Raw genomic sequence first — 19,134 nt, 5'->3', positions numbered from 1 at the left:
TTTATTATGTATACTATATTTACATTATCAAATTTTTATAAGAGATAAAAGAAACATTCACTCCTTTCCTGAAGACTAAGCAAATAAACAAGTAAACTTATAATATGACTATACAGCAATTAAGCTCTAATGAGAAAAATTAGGGAAGAGAAGAGAGAATGTGGGGTACCAGGTTGCTATTATATATATATAGTACAAGCAAGGAAAGCCTGGCCTCACTGAGGTGACATTTGTGCAAAAAGTTAAAGGAAGTGGAAAAAAAACCCATGCACCTCTCTGGGAAACGTGTGATTCAGAGGGCACAGTAAAAGTCCTGAACCGGGTGAATGTACAGCAGTTAAATCAAAGACAAAAACGCAGTGAAGCCACTGTGCATGCAGTAGAATGAGCAAAGGGTAAGGTTGGTAGGAGATGAGGTCACAGAGAGAGCAAGAAGCCAGATCATGTAGGGCCATCTAGTCCACTGTAAAGCCTTTGCTTTTTACTCTGAGACAGATGGGAAGTGATTGGTACATTGCTGTATTAAATTTAGTAAAAATTCACTGTTGAATTAAGTAGAGAAGGAAATACTAATCTAAGCCACTTAACCCCTAGCTCTCAAGAGAAAATGTCTACCATCAGGATTTAATGGCTACCGTAATTTTGTAATTATAACTCTATTCATGAAGATCATCATTAGCTACCATCATTTTTTATACCTCATATTATTCTTTTTGTGTTTCTTTTTTATTTAGCTACAATACATTCATGAGAAAAATTTTCATAAGGGTAGGAGGAGTAGACATTTTAAACCATGGCATGTCTTAAATGTGTTATTCTTGTCTTTAAACTTAGAATTTCTCCGTGGCCTTCAAGTGTTCTTCATTAATTGTGAGAAGTCTAATATCAGTCTGATTCTAATTTTGTTGTAGATATCCTGTTATTCCTTTCTGGAAGCTTGCAGGGTTCTTTTTCACTTTATCCTTAGTCTTAACAAAATTTTAGCCTAGTATGTCTAGAGTGTGGGCATTTGAGAATTTGTGCTTGTAAGTAGCAGGTGTGCCCTTTTAATCTGAAGACTCACATGTTCCATTAACACAAAAACATTAACAAGGAAAAGTTGATTTATTATGTCTTTGATTATTATCTCCTTCTACTGTATCTTTTAGTTGGAACTCTTAGGGGACAGATGAAAATTGGATTTATTCTCTATATCAACTTTCTTTTCATTTCCTATGAACACGGCCTTGGCTCTATTCTATTATTTAATTTCCAAGAATAGAGATAATTACAAAATTTCCTGTTCTGTTCTCTAGCTGTTCCTTTTCAATAGATCCTGTTCTTTGGTTATGAATACATTATTCTTTTGAGTCTCTCTAAAGACAATTATCAGAATTCTTTTAATTCAGGAAACAAAAAAGTATGTTATCTTTTAAAATTGAAGTATAGTTGATTTACAATGTTGTGTTAGTTTCAGGTGTACAGCAAAATGACTCAATTACATATAATTTAATATATGTATATTAAATATATAAACAATATTAAATATTACTATACCATATATTATATATTAGTATACTATATAATATATAAAACTGTTATATATTAATAAATATAACAATTATGTTAGATTATATATTTAATATATTATTATACATGTAAAATATATATTTATGTTATATATTACTATATAATATGTTATATGCTATTATAATAAATAATAATAAAAAGAAGTACACATGTATATGTACAATTGAAAAAATATATGTTATCTTCATTTCCTCTGGGGTAAGTTTTTTTTTTTCTCCTTTGGCTCTCTCAAACTGTTTTTTCCCTCAAGTGTCTGGTAGTTCCTGGCTGTCATATTTTAATAAAGCAATAAGTGAATATTCTCCATGAAGTGTGTAAAAAAGAAACAATAAAAGTTACTATTTATAAAGAATGCTTATTTACAGTGATCTGTAAACTATTTCTCTTTATCAAATAGTTCCTTCCATATGAAAATGCCACAATAGCCAGTCTTGAGCAAATTAGAAATGTGTGAAACAAGTATAATTTATAAATAAAGTTTTCATTAATATCTGCAAAAGATAAACCAACTATGTAAAGGGAAAGATCTAAATTTTAAAATAACTACAATAGCACTGACATGTAAGTGTCCATGAAAGAATTCAAATTCCTCCTCTCTTAAAAACTTAAGATTAACTAGCAAATAAAACATAAGCTCATTTGCTCATAAGTAAATCTCTCTTGTCTTCTCTCTGTATCTCTCTCTTTCTGTGTCTCTGTCTCTGTCTCTGTCTCTTTTTCACACACACACTCTTTTCACAAAATCTTTTAAAGCTGATGCTGTATTCAATTGTGACACTAGAGGACCTCAGTTGCACACTATTTCAATAAGCTGTCTCTCATGAAACTAAAACCAAACCTTTAAAATGACTTTTCCATAAATAAGTTCTCAAACAGATGAAAACAGAAGACTGCATCTTCTACTTTCTCTACTTGCTCTTGCTAATTGATTATAAGGTATAACTGGAAAATATTTGCACATCAAAAAACACATTCTTGCTATTATTGAGCTAATGAGCATTTACACTGAAATAATTTTTTTTAATTCAAACATATAAAGCTGAAGCTCATGATATACCTTTTCTTAGCCATTACTTGACACTATATGTGAATTACATTTAAGAAACTCAGTACTCTTCAGTTTAAATCAGACAATAAATCAGATTTGCTTTTCTGCCCTTTTGTGCTCTTAAGATTTAATTTTTTAATTTATTTTAAAATACAAGGTAGAAAGGAGAGAAAATATAATGTTATTTTCTATAATGAGAAGAAAAAAACAATCAGTATTTATGGAATTTTGTATACTTGTTTGTTTTTAAAGCTATATTTAATACTGTCAAGAACTTAGATTATGAAATCTTTTTAAAAATTATTTTGAAGTAGCTAATGTAATTATGATGCAACAAAAAGGGAAAAATCATATGCCCAACAATAGTATGTTACAGTTTAATTGAATATGGACTTGAGAAGGAGAGCTAGGATAAAGAGAATGGGATAAACACAATTTAAAAAAAAAGTTGGAAGGGACCACAGGATTTTATTCTACACAATTTCCAAGTCAGAATCTTGTTAATAGAGAAATCCATCACTAACCTGGAAAATATAAATTAAACTCCAAGTCAGAAAACATTCTCTTTTGAAATTACTAATTACTACTGTTACTCCCATAGACTGGGAAGGTAGCATTTACTTTGTTACCATTGTGCCTGACACTCTGAAAAGCTTAATGAGCCTAAGAACTCTTGGTGATTATAAACACATAGACATGACCAAAGTAGCTTTCTAAAACAATACAACTAATAATTTCTGATAAAGCAAGGTTTTGAGATACTTTCATTTATATTTAAACTCATCAATTAAGTGGCTATGAGCTGCTTGATACCTGCATGTTTTCAGGTCCCTGTATTGTTAGGCTTCATGGAAACCAAGAAGAATTGATCTCTAAAATCAAGAAGCCTACAATATAGTTGAAAATACAGATTCATAAACTGATAATTTTAATAAGTTGAATTCAACAAAAATTTGATATAATTATAATTCAATAATTAAGTTAGAAGATGATAATTAATTACCCTTTTCCTCTGCTTTAAGAGGAAAAGAAAACAGAATTTATTACATTGGGGAGAACAAAAATCATAAATCTTGGGAAAGCAGATGATTAAAAATTAAAAGAGAAGAAAAACATTACTACCACCACCACCACCATCACCACCAAAAACAAATGTTGACAATTTCTAGGCATGAGTCATCTTGTTTGTATTTGGATTTTGAACATGGCTTAATGAATTTCAAATCTATTAGGTTAGGATAATACCAAGTATTTTTTGTTTATCCCTTTCCAGATGTATTTCAAAGAAAATTTACACTGTGTGCTTCTGATTCATTTATCTGTAGCAGTTTAGCTTAGTTGATTAAAACATACTGAGGCCAAGATCATGGCTTTAATATCTACAAGATTTCGTTAGCTTCACATGCTCCTTGCCACAGATTTCATCAAACTGCAGCCAATATCCTGAAATACAGATAGTTTGCCACAAGACATTGCTCAACCTCTGCTCACTCAAGTCATCTTGATTTTCAACTACAGTCTCCTATGCTTCTCTGTTTCCCACTCCTGAGGATCTGCTATCTAATCTCACTGAGAACTTGAGACTCCTGTTCTCTAAGCCTCTTCTGTTACCTCAAGCTGCCTCTTTTTTTTTTTTTTTTTGACATCTTTCTTTATTCTAGATCTATTTTATCACTTCAGTAATGTTTTTTTTCCAGGATCCTTAATGGCTTCTCTTCCAATGGCTCTACCCCTGGTAGGACCGCATGCCTCTATATTGACAGTACATAGCTGCAGGCTTATTAATCGCATGGTAATAATTTCTGTATAGGTTTGTCTCTCTCACTGTACCTTGAGGCTGTGGTACTTGAGTACCTTGAAGCTTATTCAACATGGAATCCCTATGCCTATCATAGTACCTATAAGATAGGTATTCAACAAATATGTATCAAATAATAGGTGTTCAGTAAGTGTACACAGTGATATCCATTCATGGTGCAAAAGGGTGCAGATAATAAGATTAAATTAATCAACATTAAGGAAATAATAGCTCAGAAATGTGTATTATACTAGCAATGGAGCAACAGTATTAACTTCATTTATAAGAGAGCATATAATCCTTCAGTTTATTGAAAAAAAAACTGCTTAGGTTAACACAATGGCTATCCCCCCCGCCAAAGTCCTCACTTGATGAAAATACTCTTCTCTTTCTAGTCTTTTATTTACTGAAAGAAGAATGCACCACCGTATGGTGAGTAATATGATAATCTTATTAATATCTGACTAAAACTAAAACTTAGACTGAGTTGTTAAGACAGATTCCTAATATTTTTCTAGTGCAAAAAAACAAATAAACACTTGTTAGTATTTGGTATTTGAGTTGGGTTCATATTAAATCTGCATATTATCTAGGGGAAACAACACCTTTATGAATTCGAGTTCTTCTACACAAGAGAAAAGGATGTGTTTCTGTTTGCTCAAGTCCACTTAAGCATCTTTCAGGAGTTTTTATTATTTTTAAAGTTTTATTGAGGTATAATTGATATACAAAAAACTGCACATATTTAACATAAAATTTGATGAGTTTGGACATATGCATACTCTCAGGAAACCACCACTATAATCAAGGTAACAGACATATCCATCACCTTCAAGTTTCCTTATGTCCTTTTTGTGTGTGTATGGTAAGAATAATAAATATACAAAAATACATAAGAAAACACTGGAAAAAAGTCAACAAAGGGGACTAATTCTGTCAGATTTAAGACATACCAAAAGATTCTCTTTTACAACCCAAATGTTCATCAATGGATGAAGAAAGAAAATGAGGGGTATATGTGTGTGTGTGTATGTGTGTATATTACTCAGAATACTATTTAGCCTTAAGAAACCAAAGAAAGTCCTGCCATTTGTGACAACATAGATGAACCTGTTGGTCATTATGCTAAGTGAAATAAACCAGACACAGAAGGTCAAACACTGTATGATTCCATTCATATGAGGTATTTAAAACAGTCAAACTTATAGAAGCAGAGAACAGAACTGTAGTTACCAGGGGCTGGGGAGAGAAGAAAATCGGAGTTGTTCAACTGGTATAAAGTTTCAGTTATGCAAGATGATTAAGTTCTAGAGATCTGCTGAACAACATTGTGCCTATGGTTAACAATACTGTATTGCATAATTTAAAAATTGTTAAGAGGGGTAGATCTCATGTTAAGTGTTTTTATCACACACAAAAATAAAAAGGATTCAAGGAAACTTTTGGAGATGATGGATATGCCTATTCCCTTGATTGTGGTGATGGTTTCATGGGTACATGCAATGTCTAAACTTACTAAATGCATACGTTAAATATTTGCAGTTTTCTTGCATATCAATTATACCCCAATAAAAATGTTGAAAAACAAATTAAAATGAGGAGAAATTCCTATCAGCCTCAAACCACCAGTTCTTTTCAATATTTGCAAAGTTTCCAAGAAGAGATGTTATTCAGATTGCAAGAAATAGAGTCTCAAGAAAGAGAATAAAAGGTCAGGGTTGCTGAGATAGATTTGGAAGTAATTCATATATAGGTGGTAACTAAAACCACACATGTTATTTCCTCAGATCCATAATCCATGATATTTCTAAGGGCCCTTCCACAAGCCAAAATATCCTTATAGTCAGCAAGCCAAAGGAGGAAACACATTTCTGGATTCTATGAGTTCAAGATGTTCTTCCACCTTATAAAACCTGATCACTCCCACAGAAATTTTCCTTTTGGTCTAAAACTCTCTTTACTTGGTATCAGCCTGAGGTAAAATGTTAAGAACAAGGAAACACAGATAAAATACAGCTAGCTACTGTGTGATTTAAGAAATGGAGTGGGAAAATAAAATACTAATGATTAACATTCAGATAACAAAACAACTGTACAACTCTGTGTTATCTTTAACCTAACTCTACTTCTGTAACTTCAAGACAAAAGAGTTCAACTAATACAGAACTTTTAATGATTCACTGGTTTATAAATACAGAATTTGGAGGGGAGTATTTTCAGTGGGAGTTAATGTCCTTAAGATTCTTTGCCTTTTGATACTTTGTTAAAAATATCACAATATTTAATATCAGAGAAATTTTTTCTAAAGGAAAAAGAAAACAGGAAAGCTTTTGGAATTGAAAAAGGAAATAACTCATTTCATTACTGGCACACGTGTTTTAGCCTAAAAGGATATCTATCTATACTAAATTTAAGAATTAATTTGCCTCAGATTCAGATGTTTTGAAAAGGAAGTCACAATGATTAACTGCTTACTTAAAGATTATTTTGTGATAGGTCTAAAAGAAAAAATCAGTCCATCTGTCCATAAGTTGTTCATAAGTTGTGAGACTAGACATATTTCACAATTCAACTCTCACTCCAAAAAAAACCAAAGTTGAAAGCTCTAAATTTGGAATGTGATTAATTCTCAATGGGATACAATAAATTGGGAAATTAACTTTCCAACTTGAATACTATATAACTTTCCTTTCTCAGCAGAAAATTAATTTGATAAGATCAAAATACATATGGAAAGCATAGTCTAGTGGTTTGAGGTTCAGATGTAAAGCCAGGAGACTCTGTCACTGATTTGCTATGCTTGGAGAATGTTCCAATTTCACTCTGCCTCAGTTTGCAAATTTATAAAGTGGGAAATATAACACCAAACAGGGCTATATGTAGACCAATGAGCCATTATTGGCCCTACATAGAATGCTGACCATCTTAAAAGCAAAACAAAACAAAGAGTCTAAGTCTTCCTCAAAAACAAAAACAAACAAACAAACAAAAAAACCAGAAAAACCAAAAAAACCCCAGGGTCTTTATAAGAAACTACATAGTACCATTTTGTCACTATTACATATGCACATATTTCTATAAAATATTAACAAAGACTAAACTAGACTCTCCAATTATTTTCATGACACAATGAAATCAGAAGAATGATTTTCTTTTTTCTCTGTGAGAATAAAACCACCATTTGTTAAGCAGGATTGAAAAATCTCAGAGTGAGTTGGGTACATTTCTGAGCCATCAAGGTTTTCTTCTCCCAAGAAGCTTTACTATCCTTGCATGCAAACTCCACAAATATTTCTTACACCAGAGTTACTGATACTGGCAGTGCAAACACACTGGGTAATAAGTTCCACTTCCCATGACCTGGCAGCATTTTGGATGACATAAAGCTGTTACTTTTCTCTAAGATAGATAGAACTGATGATGGTTCATATTTGGTTGGATCTGTACCCTAGTTCATTCCAGAGTTTTTTTTTTAATTAAACTTAAATTTCTTTACACATTACTGTGTGAACAAATACTGAACATATTTCTGCTACTATTCAGGATTTTTATTTGAGACTAATTCACATTGTTTGTGTGGACCAACAGTTTACATTTTTAAGGCAATCTTTCACCTTAAACACAAACCATCATGACAGTGAATAGGAGATGGCCTGCCTTTTATGCACTTGTGCAGTAAAATGTCTGCATGATAGCATACTACAAACAAAAGTTTGTCAAAATGAAATGTTCAGTTCAATGCTGTGTTGGTCTGTCTTAAGCAAATTAGAAGAAATATGATTGATGAAAATTTCCTATTCTATTTAATAGAAGTTGAGGTGATACAGTAATCCTATTTTGATTAAAGAATCCAAAAATAATCAAAATTTATTCTTAATTATTTTATTGGCCTTGTAAAATTCCTATGAGACATCATAGAGAAAGCAGAACAAGACGACATAACACTTTAATAGCCAGGGCTTTGTCCTCAAACCTAATGTAGAATCTAGGGAGCATTGCTTATCCACATAGCTCCTGCTTCCTTAGCCAGGTCACCTGAATGAGTCAGCTCTATTTCTCTTAACCTTCAGCTAGAATCACAGTATCATAATACAATGATGCAAGGGAGATCACATTCATTTCAGTATGCTTTAGAAGAGAGAGTAAGAAAAAGCCTTTACTCATAAGAGGAGATCATCATGGATTATGAATGTAATAAACAATTACAATATAGCATTTTTGAATATTTACAAGAGGTGTATGATGTAAACTACATCATCGTGCTCCTATAAGAAAGAAAGTATTTGAAATATATGGCTGAGAAGGCCAAGATAGAATAAGAAATCATGAACCCCATGTATATTCTTTTGTTGTATATGCAGTTTTCATTTCTCCACTCTATCTTATAAGAGAACCCATTTTGCCATGAGTATACCAACAGATTTTTGTCATAATGAAACCAGTTTTGCTTGCTTCTTTGGCTGTCAAAGAGAAAGGATTCGGTTCTCTGGTTTCCAGCTTTATAAAAATGCCAGATAATAAAGAAATCCCCACAGAGCCATTAAGATAGTCTGATAATTAGTGGATAGGACTCACTGCACTCAGAAATTTAAAGCAGCTCATTCTCTCAAAAGACTGTGCTTTTTGAACAGCACCTGTCACAAAGGCAGATACTGGAGTACTGTTGCTCTAAGAAATGCCACTGTGAGATGAGGCCTTTTAGAGACACAGTTCACTTCTTGTGCTATACTGTGGTCATGGTTCCTGACTTTAGTAGACACTTATTCTGTAAACCTTAGATCATTCACTAACTAGGCCTAATAACTTTAAAGTTACATATGAAAAGCACATAGCAAAGTAACTAGAATATGATATGTGTTTAATACATAGTGTCTCTTCCTTTTTCTATTCCTTCTGTTTATTAATATGATTAAATGTTTTAAATTTTAAAGTTCCCCACTTAAATAATGTCCCAAAGCTCTTAAAAGTGCTGTTAATGTTAACTTATTTAACTCCATATACATACATATCATTTCCTCAGTATATACCAAATGTATAGTATATCCTATTTAAAAATGTACAGAGAGCTCATTTAGATAAAAAGCTTCTGAAAATTTCTGCCCATTAATTATTGACATATTTTTAACACTTATATTTAAAAGACAAAAGGAAAAGTTATAACTAAACGCTACTGACTATTGTCTTAATTAGTGTCTGTTAAAGTCAGTTTCTGTTAATAAATTTTTGATAGATGTTTTGACATGTTACCTGCTTTTGACACCATAGACAATAATTACTTATGTGCCAAACTAAACAAAAATATTATCTCACAGTTTTTAACATTCCTCAAAAAGTCTTTAGGGAAATACTATCATAAGATTAAGAATAAGCAAAAATAGCCTGCTCTGTCAGGGCAAAAATCTGTTTTGAGAGAAAAAGACAAAAAGCCAAGGATAGTGCCCCCATTCTTAGCCTGAATAGCATTTTGGTGAACTAGTTGCATGACTGCTGACATTATAGAGAGAGGTCCTTTTACACACTGATGATATAACTCTCCATCTAGAAACAGCTTCAAGAAATTTTGGCCAATTATTGTTTGAAAGAACTCTTAACCTTTAATTATGCCAAAAACTGAAATCGTTTTGGAGAGTATAGTGACATCCAGATGAATAATTTTAAAGAACACCTTTCGACAAGTTAACTCTTTTAGGTATCTGGGGGATAGTTTTGCAATTTTGACCAGTTCACCCTTGCAGATTTGCTCAAAGTTTAAAATTTTATGGGGGATATATTTGGCTTATTGTATGATAGAGAAGGACATTTGACAACTTCCACTCTCAGTTTTGTTTTCAAACAAAGATAATTTCTCCCATGTTTTATTTTGCTGTAGACTGGAGCTCAAATCAAGTACATGTTCAAGCAATTTATCAGATCCAATCTTGCTCTCTTAAAAAAGTTCCTACCCTGCTAGCAATCATGGCTGCAACCCACATCCATGCAAAGACAGGATCACCTTCCATTCAGTTAAAAATCTCTGTCTTTGGATAAAACATTAAAGAAGTATTTACTATCCTCAAAAACATTGGCTATCTTGGTTTTCCAACTATCTCATCTCAGACGACCACTAGACAGAAATTGCCAAGTCACCTTTGCTGCGCACAAGAACCCAATTTGGTGATTTCTGATAACCTGTCTACCTAAAACAGTTTCATGTCTAAGTTCTAGGGACTAGGAGCTGGCGAATCTGCTCTACGCCTTAATGCCATTTGAAGACTATATTAAATAATCACTTTCTACCTCACTGGATCACTTGATCTTCCAAGAGGAAGATTTACTCTAATACACTTAAGAAAAAAGTTAGATGCTAAGCAGTTTAGGTGATTTACTGCTAAGAGAGCAACATATTCTAACACCTTATGGGTGATATTTTTATACTGGCCTTGTTTCCTGTGACTTTACTGAATTCACATATTAACTTAAAGAGTCCTTTTTTAGATTCCTTAAAATTTTCTACATAAACAACTATACCGTCATTGAATAGAAATAATTTCCACCTCTTCCTCCTCCTCCTCTTCCTTCCTCCCCTTTGTATTCTTCCTTCTCTTCTTCCTCCTCTTTCTTATCTTTACTCCTTAGATTTATTTTTCTTGACCTATTTCATTTCATTTTATTTTAACACTAGATGCCTACATTGCTTGCATTTTTACCTACTAGCCAACAAACAACTGGAAAATAAAACAATTTTATCTATAATCACATCAAAGCATAAGATACTTAGGAATAAAGACAGCAAAAGAGCAAGAACATGACATTGTAAACTACAAAATATTGCTGAAAGAAATTAAAGAACACTTAAAATTTGGAAAGAAGCAACATATTCATTTATTGGAAGACTCAATATTAAGCTGTTAGTTGTTCCCAGATTGGTCTGTAGATGTAATGCAATCCCAATCAGAATATCAAAAGACATTTTTAGAGACTGAAAAGCTTATTATAAAGTTTATGTGGAAATGCAAACAACCAAGGATAGCTAAAGCAATCTTGAAACAAAAGAACAAAGTTGGGAAATTTATATTTCCTGACTTTAAGCTAGAGTAATTAAGACAGTGTGGTCCTGGCATAAGGACAGAAATATAGATAAATGAAACAAAATAGAAGGCCAGAAACAAACCCACACTCACATGACCTTTTAATTTTCAATGAAACACTAAAGCAATCCAATGGCAAAAGAAAAATCTTTTAAACAAGTAGAGCTGGAACTATTGGCAAAAGCTGAACTTGAACACCATATACAAATACTACATTGAGAAAGATCAAAGATCCACCATAAAATCTAAAACTATAATGCTTCTAGAGGAAAACATGAGAATATCTTCATGACTGGGAAGGAGGCAAAGGTTTCTCAAAAAGCAATAACCATATTAAGGACACACTCATACATATATAAGTCATCAATTCTACTGCTACATACATACCGAGGGATATGAAAACATTTGCCTACAAAATAGACATACAAGAACATTCACAGCAACTTGTTATAATAGTCAACCTGGAAATATACCAGGAGTTCATGAACAGACAATTGCTAAACAAACCATGGCATATTCATAAAATGTAATACACCTCAATAGTAAAAAGGAATGAGTTAGAATACATGAAACCACATAGATTACTCTCAGAAACATTAGGGTGAGTGAAAGAATAATTACACAAAATGGTACATACTGTACAATTCTAATTATATACAGTGTTAGAATAAGCAAAACTAATCTAAGGTGAAAAAATTAGAAGAGTGGTTGCCTCTGGGAGTTGGGAGTGGGATGAACAGCAAAGGTCCACTGGGAAAGTTTATAGGATGACGTAGTGATCTAATCCTGATGTATTTTGGGGAGATGTATACATTTTTCAAAATCCATCAAATGATATACAAGTTTTTGTACTCCACTGAATATAAATTTACCTAAAAAAGAAATCATAAACACGTACTGAATTATACTTAATGATATACCTGCTGAAAGATTTATGGATAAAGTACACTCATACGTGTAACTGACTCTGATACACATTAAAATAGGATGAGTTAATGAGCAGACAGTGGAATACGTGATAGATATGTGATGTGATATGACAGATGTGTGGTAAAATAAAAGTTGGCAAAATGTTAATTGTAGAATACAGATATATTGTATAGTTCTTTCAACTTTGCTATGTTTAAAATTTTTTATAATAAAATACTAGCCAGGAAAAAAATTAAGGTGATATAAAGACATTTTCAGATGGCCAAAATCTGTAAGAATTTGTTAGCATCAGAATTGCAGTAAAAAAATTTTTAAAGGAAGTTTTTGAGGCTGAAAGAAAATGATGCCAGATCAGAACCTAGATCAAAACAAAAGGTTCAGTAAACAGTAAATGCATAATTAAATACAAGAACTTTTTCCTTGTTTCTCAAGGTCTTTAAAGAAATTGTTTAAAACAATCATAAAAAAACCAATGTATGTTCAGATTTATAATATACATAAAAGTAAACATAAATTGTTAAATGTACGACAACAATACCCAAAGGATGGGAGGACAATGAATAGAAGTATATTCTTATGAGATTCCTACATTATATATGAATCAGCATATTAATTCATGGAAGGCTGTGATACATTAAGGATGCATATTGTAATCACTACCATAATCATTTTCAATTCAACTCAAATTCAATTCAATTCAAATCATAATCAATTTTAAAAATGGTACCACAGAATAAAATTTAAAGTGTTCCCTTAAAGTTAGTGCAACTCTTAAATACAAATCTCCTGAGTTCATTTACTAAAGTTTCCTCACTCACTGAAAGAATTAATTTGTATTTAATAGGAGGCAAAACAATATGTCAATGAAAAAATGCTATGACAGTTGACCATTCAGGCTATACACACAGATTATTTTTTTTAAATAGAAAGTTTTCATAGGCAAAAATAATTTCCAACACACATGATCTATCATTCTCCTATCACCCTGCTATTTAAACAAAAAACAGTCTTTCAAAAGTATATAATTCCTACCTCACTAGTAAAATTAGAAAACACAGGTATTTCACCTTTTCTTTTGAATGTGTTAAAATAAGTAAATGATTCTTAAAAATTAAAAGCCCAGTATTTTTCATTCCTTTTCCCAATGATTCTATCCATTTAGACCAGACAAAGCATAGATTATCTTCCTCCACCAATAACTTACCCTTTTAGATTAGATAATCGCCAACTGCCGCATGGCCAGATTTAACCCTTTACTTTGTTTTGTTTGGATCATGGTGTTTTAAAACTTTTCAATTACTTGAAAATGATTAGAAATTCAGAGATTTCACATAAGAACCCAGATTCTGAGTTCTTTTGAAAATGTGAAAGAGATGGTAACACCAGGACACATTCTCACTGGGCAACAACTAGGGCTGGAGCTGAGCATCGGTTGCCTCTTTTCAATGTGTCATCTGTTTTCCTATTTAACCCAGTTTCAGTTCAGTGAACTTCATTCACTTAAATTATGTGCCTTAACGCAAGTGAGTTTATAATCTCTGTTACATATATTCCCCATTTCAAATCCAGTTTCCCCTTCTTCTAACTCTACCCATTACTCATGTGCTCATGTCTTGTGCTCTCTCTCTCTCTCTCAGAATAATGTGCATCTAACTTCCCTAAAAACTTCAATTCAGGATGCATTTGACTAAAAAAAGTGCATCTCTAATGGAAAATAACAGAGAGGTCAGCATTCTACATCAACTTGTTTACACGGTCTCTGACCATCCTTTCTGTACATAGACACTGAAGTAGCTCCCTCTCCCCAATAAGAATTTTATTTTAATAAACAAAGCGTTTACTTTACTCATGACTATAATTGTGGAAAATAGCATATAATAAGTTTGAATTTAAACTTTATTAAAGTTTGACTTTTTCTAAAGATAACTGGCAATTTGAGTGACTCAGAAAAATTTCTCTCATTAATAGTTAAACATACTTATAATTGTTGAAAGGATTAACATTGCTTAATAAAATCATTTCTTTTTTTAGAAATTGAGGTATAATTAATAATATGAAATTTAGCTATGTGAGCAGGAAAAACTTTGGTACTTAACTGCATAAGTCACCTGGGTATACATTCAATCACTAGCCTAGGTACTGCTGTGAAGGGACTTTGCAGATAGAATTAGGCTGCTAATCAGCTAATCTTAAAATAGGCAGAGTACCCTGAATTACCCAGGTGAGCCCAATGTAATCACATGATCCCTTAAAGCAGAAAAAGCAAAGCAGAAGAGTCAGAGATTCAAAACATCAGAAGCTCTGGGCTTGCTGCCACTAGCTTTGAAGATAAAGAGATGAGGCCACAAGCCAGGGAATGGTGATGTTCTCAAGAATGATTCCTGGCCAACAGCCAGCAAGGAAACAGGGATCTCAGTCCTACAACTGCATAGTATTAAATTCTACCAACAGTGGGAAAAAGCCTGGAAATGGATTCTCCTCTAGTGTCTCCAGAGAAAATGTAGCTCTGGCAACACCTTGATTTTGGCTTTTTTAGACCTGAAGTAGAGAAACCACTCAAGCCCAACAGACTTCTGACCTACAGAACTATGAGATAATAAATTTGTGTTGTTTTAAGCTGCTAAATTTGTGGCAATATGTTACAGAAACAATAGAGAGTTAACACTTTGCTGATGAAGATGAAAAGTCTTTACACAAACTTTAACTGAAAAAGACCAGTAACCATTAGTTTACAAAGTCACAGTATATTCATAACTTCATGAATTGCTGGAAGTAGCTATAAAATCTACTTTAATACCTCCTCAAAAAGAATCTCTCATCAGTCTCAAATCTTGTACATTCTCCCCCAAAGGGCCTATTTTCCTAATTGGCACTTTGTGGTCTCCTTGGAATTATGCTCTTGAAATACTCTAACTGATAAGAGTGTTTTGCCCATTTGAGGCCTTGAATCATTCTAACTTATCTGGACAGTTTATGCTAACAGTGTGATTTATTTTGAACACTTGCTTTCCTTCTGAGTCTGCAGCTTCATTAATTGCAGTCAGTCACATAGGCTCTATGTGTCTTTGTTTCAAACCCTCAGTAAAAACCCTCACTCCTAGGCTCAGGTGAGTTGCTCTAACAGGCAACATTTTGCACATGTTGTCACAATTTGTTGCTGGAGGAATTAAATATCCTCTACAACTCTCCTGGGAGAGGACTCTGGAAAGATTGTTCCATATTTTGCCCCCTTGTTTTCTCTTTGCTGATTTTGCTTTGTACATTTTGGCTGCAATAAAATGAGTATAATGTAACCATGAGTATAATGACATTTGAGTCCTGTGAGTGCTTCTATTGAATCACTAAAGCTTGGTGACCCCTGACACACGACCATTCCCACCATCTCAGCCACAGTGACTAATGCAAATGAGAACACCAAATATGACACTTGCCGCAAGACTAAAAAATTTTCCTAAATTTTTACTAACCAAATTGTAGTAAGCAGAATTCTAGGATGGTTTCCAAGATCCCTGCTTCCTGATGTACACCTTGCATAATCCCTCAAGACTATGAATACGATGGCTTTTACTCTCATGATGACATTATGTTTTACAGTGCAGTTGTCCTTATCACATGAGTCCTTGTAATCTGGATCTAGAGATTAGAGACAGGAAATAAGAGAGATTCCAGGCATGAGCAAGATGTGAAGTTAGGGATATTCTTCATTACTGGCTTTGGAGATGGAAAAGGACTCTGGAAGTTGAGAGCAGCCCCTCGATAGTAATCAAGGAAATACAGACTTCAGTCCTACAATTGCAAAGAACTAAATTCTGCCAATAGCCTGAATGAGCTTAGATGTGGATTCTTCCCAGAGTCTTAAAAAAAGAAATTGACAATTTGTTTCCTCTGATCATTCTATTTTAAAGAAAATAAAATAGATTTATTTCCAAGAAAATAATAAACAAATTGCCAAAATAACATTCACATCATACTTTCACCAAAACTCATTTGTTTGGGAAATAAAATTATAACACATGATTAAAAGAAACATAATAGGGAAACAGAATTCAAACTGCATAACTAAACTAAAAACATAATTAGTCTATTCAACAGTTAATTTATAACACATTAATGACATGCAAACTCTTATGCTAACAACTTTAGGAGACAGAAAAATAAAAAAATTACTGTATGCACGTTAAGAATGTATAGTTAATTGAGCGAAGGTAGACCATACCTTCCTTAAGTAAATAATTGCAGGCAAACAATTATACACTAGAGGGGGAAAGGAAACTTACAACTAGAGAGACAAAATGTAATAAAAGGATTAGGAGAAGAAAAATACAATTTTTGCTTTGGTTCCGTATTATAGTATAGAGGGAGACAGAGGTAAGTGAATTACTTGAAGAAGTGCTTATACATTGTGCCAAAGACTAGAGATACATTGTTGGACATAAAGACAACTCGGTCTTCATGGGATATTTCAGTTCTCCAGCACTCAATCTCTTCAACCATATATTGGCAACAATAAAAACTACTTGAACAATTTAGATACTTTTTGGAAATAATTCAGAGAGTTAGACTGAAGTCAGATCTTTTGCTTGTAAAATACATTTTCTTCACAAACACACACAAAATGGAGGGCCACCAAATGATTTTGAGTAGGGAATGGATGGATCTTTAAAAATAATAACATAGCTGCAGAAAGTAGGAGTAACTGGAGAATGGAAAGACTAAAGGCAGGAAGACCAGTAAGGAGAATGTTGTAATGCAACAGTCAAGCTGTTTGTTAATAAAGGCCTGAATTAAAGAATACAGAAGACAGCAGAGATATGAGAAATGTCAACAAGGTTGTATTAATAACACTTGATAACCAATGGGACATAGGGTACAAGAGAGGGAGAAAGCTGAAGATAGCTGCAGGATTCCAAGCCTGAGTGAAGAGTATCTTTTTGGGGGTATTATTTCCATCTTTAAACAAAATAGGTAAAATAGGAAGAAAAATACACATCAATTATATAAACCTCAAAGTTACTTGACTCTACTACGAGAATTTCAAATTCATTTTGAAACTAGGGTCCTCAAAGTCAAAAAATGTATGAGAGCCTTAACTTCTACCATCAGGTTATATTGTAAAATAAGAATATCTAGTATCTTTTTCTGATGACTATGACCTGTGGCTCAGCATCCAACTGTGGACCATATTTTAGAATGTGTCCAAACTCCTTTGGAGTATCCAACTCAGTGAGTAGGCAATGTTTTAACAGGGGCAAGTAAAACTTACTCATCCGAGTAAGTCAGATTATATTTTCCATCAAGCTAGTGAACAGCTGCAGCCATAGCCTGCTTCCCATCAAAGTCTCCATGTATAACCTCTGCAGTGCTGATGGTTCTCTGGTATATTTTCAAAACCATAACCCTAAAAACATATGACAAACTAAATTTTATTAAAGAAACATGCATGCACTACTCACCATGCCTTCACTTGCAAATTTAAGGACAACACAGGAACTTTACTGCAAGTGCCAAAACTCTGCTGAATATCTGTCTATGAACTACACTTGCTAGCACTTTTACAGATTAAGAAAAAGTACACATTGTGAACAACACAAACTGGAAATACTTTCCAAACAGCACCTAGACTTAGAAGGCAAACCATTTTCCACACGCTTGCTCTAATAAGAGTGATGGAGGTGAATCTCTCTCTCTCTCTCTCTCTCTCTTTTTTTTTTTTAACATTATCTGGAATATATTTTAGAAAGGAGATGAAACTTAAATTTCTTCACTGTTCAGCATCTTGAATGTGGCTTTAGGGTAACAATTAAAGAGATTCACAGGCACTAAATATGAGATGACTTCAAACAAATCTTCCAAACGCTGTACTTTTTTTTTTTGAAATGTACTGGTTACAGGAGTTTAATTGAATTCCATGCCTGTATGCTTCCAACAAATAATTTTGATCATTTAACTGAAACTGGAGAGAGATACGGGCAGGAGAGAACTCTGGCACAAGCAACATAAAAGCCACTGAAAAGAGAGCAGCATTCTCCAAAAACGAATTCCTCATATTCCAGCTTGAATAGACTCTAAAGAAAATGATGTGTTTTCTCTTTCAAACAGGGTTAGCAAACCACCATCACAAATAACATCACTCTATAAAAGACTGACTCAATGATAGCTCCAGGTCATAGCACAAAATTATTATTTCTGATTTGGATAACATGAATTCTCAAAAGGGCTTTATGGCCATTAAATTCATAAAAAGAAGTAACACAATTTTTCAGTATGATCTGAAACCTCAAGATAGTCTTAAGTTACAATACATTCGTAACATGAATTACTACTATAATGTTTTAGTACAATATTGCTTGGTTCAATGATACTAAGACTCTTCTCTAAGTTTCTAGTTTTTATTCCCCTACTCCACCCCATCGATTTTAAGGAAGGAAGATGTAAAATTTTCTTCAAAACATAAATCCAGTAAGATATATGCCTTAAGTGATGCTTAAGTTTGGACAATCAACTTCAAATAACTACCAGACAACTGGCAGCTTACAGTTTTGCAACAGTTACAGACAGATGGACAACTGAAAATCATGGGTCTCAAATTGCAACCCTATCTAAATAGATTTCCTGTTTACTTTGCATCAGCCTTTCTTACAGGTGCAGGGTGCTTACTTTTGGCAGTAGGGGAAAGAACTGATTTATAAGCCATAAGGACATCTTCTCACTTTCCATAAACA

At 33.1% G+C, this 19,134-nt stretch overlaps 1 protein-coding gene across 6 annotated transcripts in view; it reads right to left on the bottom strand.

Annotated features, from left to right (window-relative positions):
- Nucleotides 1-19,134, bottom strand: part of TBCK (TBC1 domain containing kinase) — a 197,058-nt gene that overhangs the window by 159,660 nt on the left and 18,264 nt on the right. The window lies entirely within an intron of this gene.

This window comes from Camelus bactrianus, chromosome 2, assembly GCF_048773025.1.
Source record: "Camelus bactrianus isolate YW-2024 breed Bactrian camel chromosome 2, ASM4877302v1, whole genome shotgun sequence".
NCBI classification, from domain to species: Eukaryota; Metazoa; Chordata; class Mammalia; order Artiodactyla; family Camelidae; genus Camelus; species Camelus bactrianus.
The sequence above is the reverse complement of the archived record's forward strand: the minus strand, read 5'-3'. Positions and strand labels throughout refer to the sequence as shown.